Source organism: Vipera berus (assembly GCF_964194415.1).
Source record: "Vipera berus genome assembly, chromosome: 13".
In the NCBI taxonomy this organism is placed as follows: Eukaryota; Metazoa; Chordata; class Lepidosauria; order Squamata; family Viperidae; genus Vipera; species Vipera berus.
Window position 1 is genome coordinate 6,067,772 of NC_138216.1, and position 7,525 is coordinate 6,075,296.

Here is a 7,525-nt window from a genome sequence, read left to right on the forward strand (position 1 = left end):
CAAAGGTCGGTTGTTTGCATGCTGGAAAAAAAATGCTTATGTTAGCTACATAAACCGCATATTTCTAGACAGTCATCTAGAAATAGCTGGCAGTCATGATACAGAATTTATTACGCTGAGCATAATAAAATGTACTCTACTTTGATCTGATTTCAAGGTACTTCTCTCAACTTTACAACTAAGTACTTTACAACTACTTACATCCCATCATAGAAAAAACAACTGTGATTGTTTTCATGCTTCTCTGCAACAGCTTGATGTTATTTTTATTATTGCATTTTATTTATTTACTATTACATTTCTATGATATAAATTTATTGGACTTTAATGCAGCAAGTGCTATTTTATGTTCCATAAGAAGCCACCACTGTGATTTATCTAACATACCATGTTAAAATAAACTAAAGTTTAGAGACTGCATGTGACATTTTACTTTGTTTCATCAAGCTTTGGGGCTTTTTACAAATGTTCTTTCTTGGCTTTCCTGTAGAACTGTAATTATTTACGTTAAACAAATTTAAGGAGAAACTTCCTGACAGTTACAACAATTAAGCAATGGAACAACCTGCCTCCAGAGGTGGTGAATGCTCCAACACTGGAGGTTTTTAAGAAGAGACTGGACAGCCATTTGCATGAAATGGTATAAGGTTTCCTGCCTAAGCAGGGGGTTGGACTAGATGACCTCCAAGGTCCCTTCCAACTACTTCTTCTTCTTCTTCTTCTTCTTCTTCTTCTTATTATTATTATTATTATTATTATTATTATTATTATTATTATTATTATTATTATTTGGCTGCTCAACTCACACCTAGTGACTTTTATCTATTCTGAGGGTAGAGATTTTGTTTAGATTGATCTTGTCACTGAGATCATGTTTTCATAGACTACATTAAAGTGCTTTGAAATTCTATCGAGGTTGAAAAGGAGGACAAATTGTTGCAGAAGTCTGAAAAAAACACCATGTAAGGTTCTTAAAATTCTACCCCAATTGTATAAATGTTAAGAGGTATCGTACCCGTATATTTTAAAAAGCACTCACAACTTCCACCATTCTTGCAATAGCTTCTCAGATGACCCTCAGGTGGAAAGGTAAAACTGATCTGGCTTTGGTACCAGTTCCACTTTATAATTTAATGAGACATATCGTTTTCACAACACTTATTCACAAGCGCCTTTATAGCACAAGAGAAAGAAACTCAAGTAGCCTTAAAAATAGTAATGCACACTGGCTCACTGCCCCCTGCATCAAGTTTATATTTTGCAAAAAAAAAAATGGAAAGCAATCTTTGCAAAAAGCTGTATACGGCTGATGCCACTTCAAGAGCAGAAACTCTTACTTCTCACTGATTAGTAAATTTGGATTGTACGGTTTCAAATGAGCTGCATATTTAGAGAGAGGGAGACAGAGATACACACACACACACACACACACACACACACACAGAGAGAGAGAGAGAGAGAGAGAGAGAGAGAGAGAGAGGGAGAAGCAGCATGTTGGATACACCCAGATTCAAAGTTCCAACTGCCAGCTCCCCCCCAAGCGATTTGCATTTGGGGTGCTTGGCAACCAGCCAACATTTACCACCATTTGCACAATCTCATGGGCACAGGATCCCAATTAATGACATTTTTTTGCTGGAAACCAGCCTTTAGTTGCGATTTCCAGCAAAAAAAAAACACCCAATTGTCGACTGCTACCAAAAAAGTCATAAAAACAGGCGTGGTCACACGATAACCTGCTTAACAACCAGAACGACTTACGACCAGAACACTGGGCTCAATTACAGTCGTATGTCACGGCTTATGTCTTACTAAGGAACCCAACAAACAAATCATTGATAGGACTGGAACACTGCCAGGTCCAAAGTCAGTCAAAAAGAAAGAAATGTTCTCACCTGATGTTTGATGTTTATCAATAATGATCCTGTGATGAGTACAGATAAGAAACACAGGTGTGCCCCTGTATATTAAACAAAGTGTGTCCAACTCATTGCCCGGGATAGCTAAGAATGCGGCCCCACAAATTCATAAACTTTGATTATGGGATTATATTATGTGCATTAACTATATTATATCTTGTATATGCTACCCAAGAGAATTCGTCTTCACTCAACACAGCCCAGGCAAGCCGAAAGGTTGGACATCCATGAACTAAACTCCATGGAGATCACTTGAAAACACACAGATAGAGATTTGCATACTGAAGTGCATTTAAATCCCTTCCATTTCTATAGAAATTAAGCCCAGTTATTTATTTAGGTGCCGCACCTGGGATGTAAACATTGCAACTAACTGATAAAGCCCTCTGTGTTTTTGAAAGGTTACTGTAATAAAATAATGTTGATAAGAGTTACCGCTCAGTGTGTTTGTGTGTGTGTGTGTGTGTGTGTGTGTGTGTGTATGTGTATATATGTATATGTATGTATAGGGACGCGGTGGCTCAGTGGGTTAGGACGCTGAGCTTGTCGATCAGATGGTTGGCAGTTTGGCGGGTCGAATCCCGAGTGCCGCGTAACAGAGTGAGCGCCTGTTACTCGTCCCAGCTTCTGCCAACCTAGCAGTTCGAAAGCGCGTAAAAATGCAAGTAGAAAAATAGGGACCACTACCGTGGGAAGGCAACAGCGTTCCGTGCGCCTTTGGCGTCTAGTCATGCCGGCCACATGACCACGGAGACGTCCTCGGACAAGCGCTGGCTCTTCGGCTTTGAAACGGAGATGAGCACCGGCCCCTAGAGTCGGAAACGACTAGCACGCGTGTGCGGGGGAACCTTTACCTTTACCTTTATATGTATATATATACAGTGTGTGTGTGTGTGTGTGTGTGTGTGTATGACCCTTAGAGTTTTATTTGTATTTTACATCCGTTTACATCTGAAAGCACCAGGAGGAAATGAATGAATGTTCTTGCTGGTAAAAGTTACCCAAATACACTAGGAAATTCCTGTACAGTAGTCTCAATAGGAAAAAAAATCAACCCGTTACTAGCTTGTGAGACAATCAGGAATTACTGGTGGAAATTATCAAAAAGAGTACCCTATATTTTCAAGAACTTCAGCAAATCTTTTGGCAGTAATGATGATTAATCCAACTTGTCAGATCACTTTTCCCCCTGATCTTCCCTGGTCCAATAAATTGCATTTACTTCCTTATTAACAAAACCCTTGAAAGTTCCTTGTAAAATTATTATGCAGTACCAAGACTTTACAATGGAGAACAAGAGAAAAGCTTCAAGAATCTTTTTTAAAAGAAAAATAAATAAATAGCTAACTTAAAAAGGCCAACACTTCAACTGATAGCTGTCATAGTCGCACAACATGCTTATAGTTTGAACAACTGAGTTTGGGGGATTATTTATTACATGAACACAAGGACAGAGTTTGCATGATACAGATTTAGCTTGTATATGGTTTTAAGAACTGGACTTGGGAAATTAGGATTTTCAGGAGAATCTTAGGGTACGTATTGACTGAATTCTTGTAAAATCATGGCTTGTTTTAACCCTAATTCACTGAATAAATTTTAACAATTAACATATGACATACTTTAGTTCATGCTAAAACAATGATTTGCAATCAGTGTCTAGGTTGGTACACTAAGGTAAGTCAAGTGGTTTTACACAAATTGCACACCATTAGGAATTCTCACAGCCTAACCTACCTTGCAACACTGTCAAGCAGAGAAAACAACACCAAGGGATGACGCATCAATATCCCCTAGAACTGCCTGGAGAAAAATTGGGAGATAAAAAATGAAATAGGTGAGAAAGAAGAGAAAATATTGTCTATCCCTGGAGGAAGAATAAAACTAACCAGTGGAACAACCTGCCTCCAGAAGCGGTGAATGCTCCAACACTGGAAGTTTTTCAGAAGAGACTGGACAGCCATTTGTCTGAAATGGTATAGGGTTTCCTGCCTGAGCAGGGGGTTGGACTAGATGACCTCCAAGGTCCCTTCCAACAACTTCTTCTTCTTCTTCTTCTTCTTCTTCTTCTTCTTCTTATTATTATTATTATTATTATTATTATTATTATTATTATTATTATTATTATTATTATTATTAAAAAGGATATCCTAGAAATGGAGGAACAGAATGAAGAAATGCAGGAAACGGTATCCCTGCAGAGAGAAATGTTGGTCTCTGGATTTGGCAAAGCAAGGAATTAACAGAAGAGAAAATAATGTCCGTTACAAAACAACAGTGCTGGGAAGGACTAGGGGTGACTTGATAGCAGTGTTCCAGTATCTCAGGGGCTGCCCCAAAGAAGAGGGAGTCAAGCTATTCTCCAAAGCGCCCGAGGGCAGGACAAGAATCAACTGGATGGAAACTCATCAAGGAGAGAAGCAACCTAGAACTAAGGAGGAATTTCCTGACCGTCAGAACAATCAATCAATGGAACGACCTGTTTCCAGAAGTTGTAGGTGCTCCGTCATTGGAGGTTTTTAAAAAGAGATCGGACAACCATTTGCCTGAGATGGCTTAAGGTTTTTTGTTGCTTGAGTAGGGAGTTGGATCACTAGAAAGTGACTTCCAACACTGTTATTCTGTGGTATCCTGGTAGGAAGTCTTAAAAGTTACTTACCCCTCACAGGATCAGTATAATTTTACGATTCCTTGGCTGGCACCACCCTCAAGATTTGTTCAGATCATCTCATCTTTGCACTTCCTCGTTTTCTTGGGAAAGGTTGGCATAAGATCCTGGGATGGGGGGGGGAGAGAGACGAGGAAGAACACTTTCTTCTTCGTCCACAACTATCTTTGCAACTGTGCTGGAGGAAATGCTAGTACCTGAACTGCAGTTGCCAACTCACCCAAAGTCTCAGAAATTCAATCTTTGCCCTGCAGGGAAGCACACACTCATTGGCAGTTTACATAGAGGTGTGTGGCGGTGGCGGGGGGGGGGGGAGAGTTAACTCACCTTGCTGCAACCAGTCCTAGGCAGCCAACCTGAGATCAAATGAAGTAGATTCTTCTGATCATAAATTACCCTGCCGTGGGCTTTTTGCTTGCGTCACCATATTATTTTGATTCACTTTGGAGTTTTTTCTACACTGGTGTACTACTGCAATTAGAGAAGGGAGCGTTACTGTTGTTAACAGGTTTTGGCACCTGTTCACTTTCAGCCTTTCACTTAACGTTGTACCTAAGGAGAGGCAAATACGCCAATAAGAGGGTCTTTTAACTGGACAGTTTTAGCCTTCGCTGCCTTAAGTCCAAAGGATGTTTTAAATCTTAAAGAAGGCCTGAATTACCAGAAAAGCAACACATTAAATCACGGAGGCCTCACCGAAAGTACTTTTTTGTATTACTCATCACATTTCAATTGTCCATATTGTTACAGGAAGCTAACAATGTGTGTATTACTGGCAATTAAGTTTCTAGGGAAAGTAGAAGCTGAATGTGTTTGTCCACTTTGGAACAGAAAAATCTTGCCATTCAATGAACACTTGATTTTCGTACGATAAGACCTTATCATAAATCAGCAAATCTCTAAAATGCCCTAATCCTGTCTCTACAATTTGCAGTTACAGACTATAATGGCCTGCCTCCCACATCCCAATAAACCCTACTTTGGCTAACCCTAGTTTATTGAGGTCACCACAAACAACCCACATTTTGCTTAGTAGTGCAATGGATGACGCAAGCCTGGTTTAAACCTAGAGAAGACCATTACATAACCATACAAGAAATTACAATTTTCTAGGTACAGATTCAAAAGGATGAAAGCTTGGATAGCTTCTGTCTGAGACTCCGGACAATCTTGGTTACCTTATTTGATGTAAAGGATACTGGAAGCCGTACTGTAGTTCCAGTGTCTGCAAGGCCAACTCTGTCTTAATGGCATAACTGGCTTCAATTCCTTCCTGGAAGCCCAACACAGTGAACGCATGCAGTCCCTTGTCTTATGCTAAGACAAGCATTGCTAAGGCGATGCTAGAGTCAAAATAAAATACATGTCATTTACCAAGTGCTCCAGTTTTGATCACCCAACTCTGGCGATGCCGCAACAGTTTTAAGCGCAAAGCCATTCACAAGTCACTTTTTTCAGTCCTGCTGTAACGTCGGACAGTCGGTAAGCAAATGGTTGTAAGTTGAGGATCACCTGCACAAAAACTTTTAAAATCAGAAGGAGAAACTCTGCTTTTGCATTCTCCGCTGCTTTTAGTTCAAGCAGTCCTTCTCGTTTCTTTCGAAACTTTTCAAAGATCACAGCCAGAAAGCCAAGTGCTTGAAAACACTGGCCAATTGATAAGATCAGATAATAGAGACACTGACTAGAGTGCTCTGAACTGAACTTTTCTTAAAATATTCAAAGCTCACGTTTACCTTTAGCAAATATAAAACAGTTGTGATGAAGGGCAAGTGGAAAATGCAACTGTACAAGTATTGTTTTTCAAAGAATGAAACCTTGAGAATGCAAATGTGGATGGGGGGGGGGGGAAATTGCCCAAATTAACAGTTCCTGCTGTTAGAGCACCTATGCAATTAAAGGATAGCAACACCACGACTGAGATTATTCTTGAAAACCCTGTGAAATATTTCGCTGAATACAAATGGAAAAGATGATAATTCTCATTATCCTATAAAGGCCTTTAGTAATGGAATCTATCCTATAAAGGCCTTCCTTTAGTAATGACGATGATCAAAAGGGAATAAAATCAATTTCACAAAAAGTTATTCATTCAGTAGCAGAAAGGGAATAATAAATGTGAATAAACTGTAAATTGAATTTACAGATGAAAAAGGCATTCGTTTCAGGAGGAAAGGGAACAGTATCAAATTCAGATAGGAGATGGCAATCATCAGATTAAAAAAAAAATCAAATGTAGAAATGAGATTTTCATTCACCATGAAATAAACCAGAATTTACAGAAAAGGTTTTCTCTTCATCTAACAATCAAGAAAAGTAAAACTGAATTTACAGAAGGGGGGAAAAAATTAAACTGAGAAGGAAAAAAATAAGTTCAAAGAAGAGAAAGGTGTGCCTTGACTTAAAACAAATGCTATTAACCGGATCACTGGATGAAAGGAAGTCGAATTTCCACAAGATCTTATTCCTCAAAAGGTGAAGCGAAATAAAACGGAAAAAGCAAAATAAAGAAATAATTCCCCAAGGTGAGATGGGTGGCAAATAAATTTAACAAATAAATACAAAAATAAACAAAACTGAATTTACTAAGAAAAAGGATCTTATTTCACTAAGGACTATAATCTTGTCTAAAATGATATAAGGTCTCCTACTTGAGGAGGGGGCTGGACTAGAAGACCTCCAAGATCCCTTCCAGCTTCTATTCTATTCTATATTTCTATTCTATTCTATTCTATTCTATTCTATTCTATTCTATTCTATTCTATTCTATTCTATTCTATATTTCTATTGTATTCTATTCTACATTGCTTCTATTCTATTCTATTCTGTATTTCTATTCTATTCTACTCTATTCTATTCTATATTTCTATTCTATTCTATTCTGTATTTCTATTCTATTCTATTCTGTATTTCTATTCTATTCTATATTCTATATTTC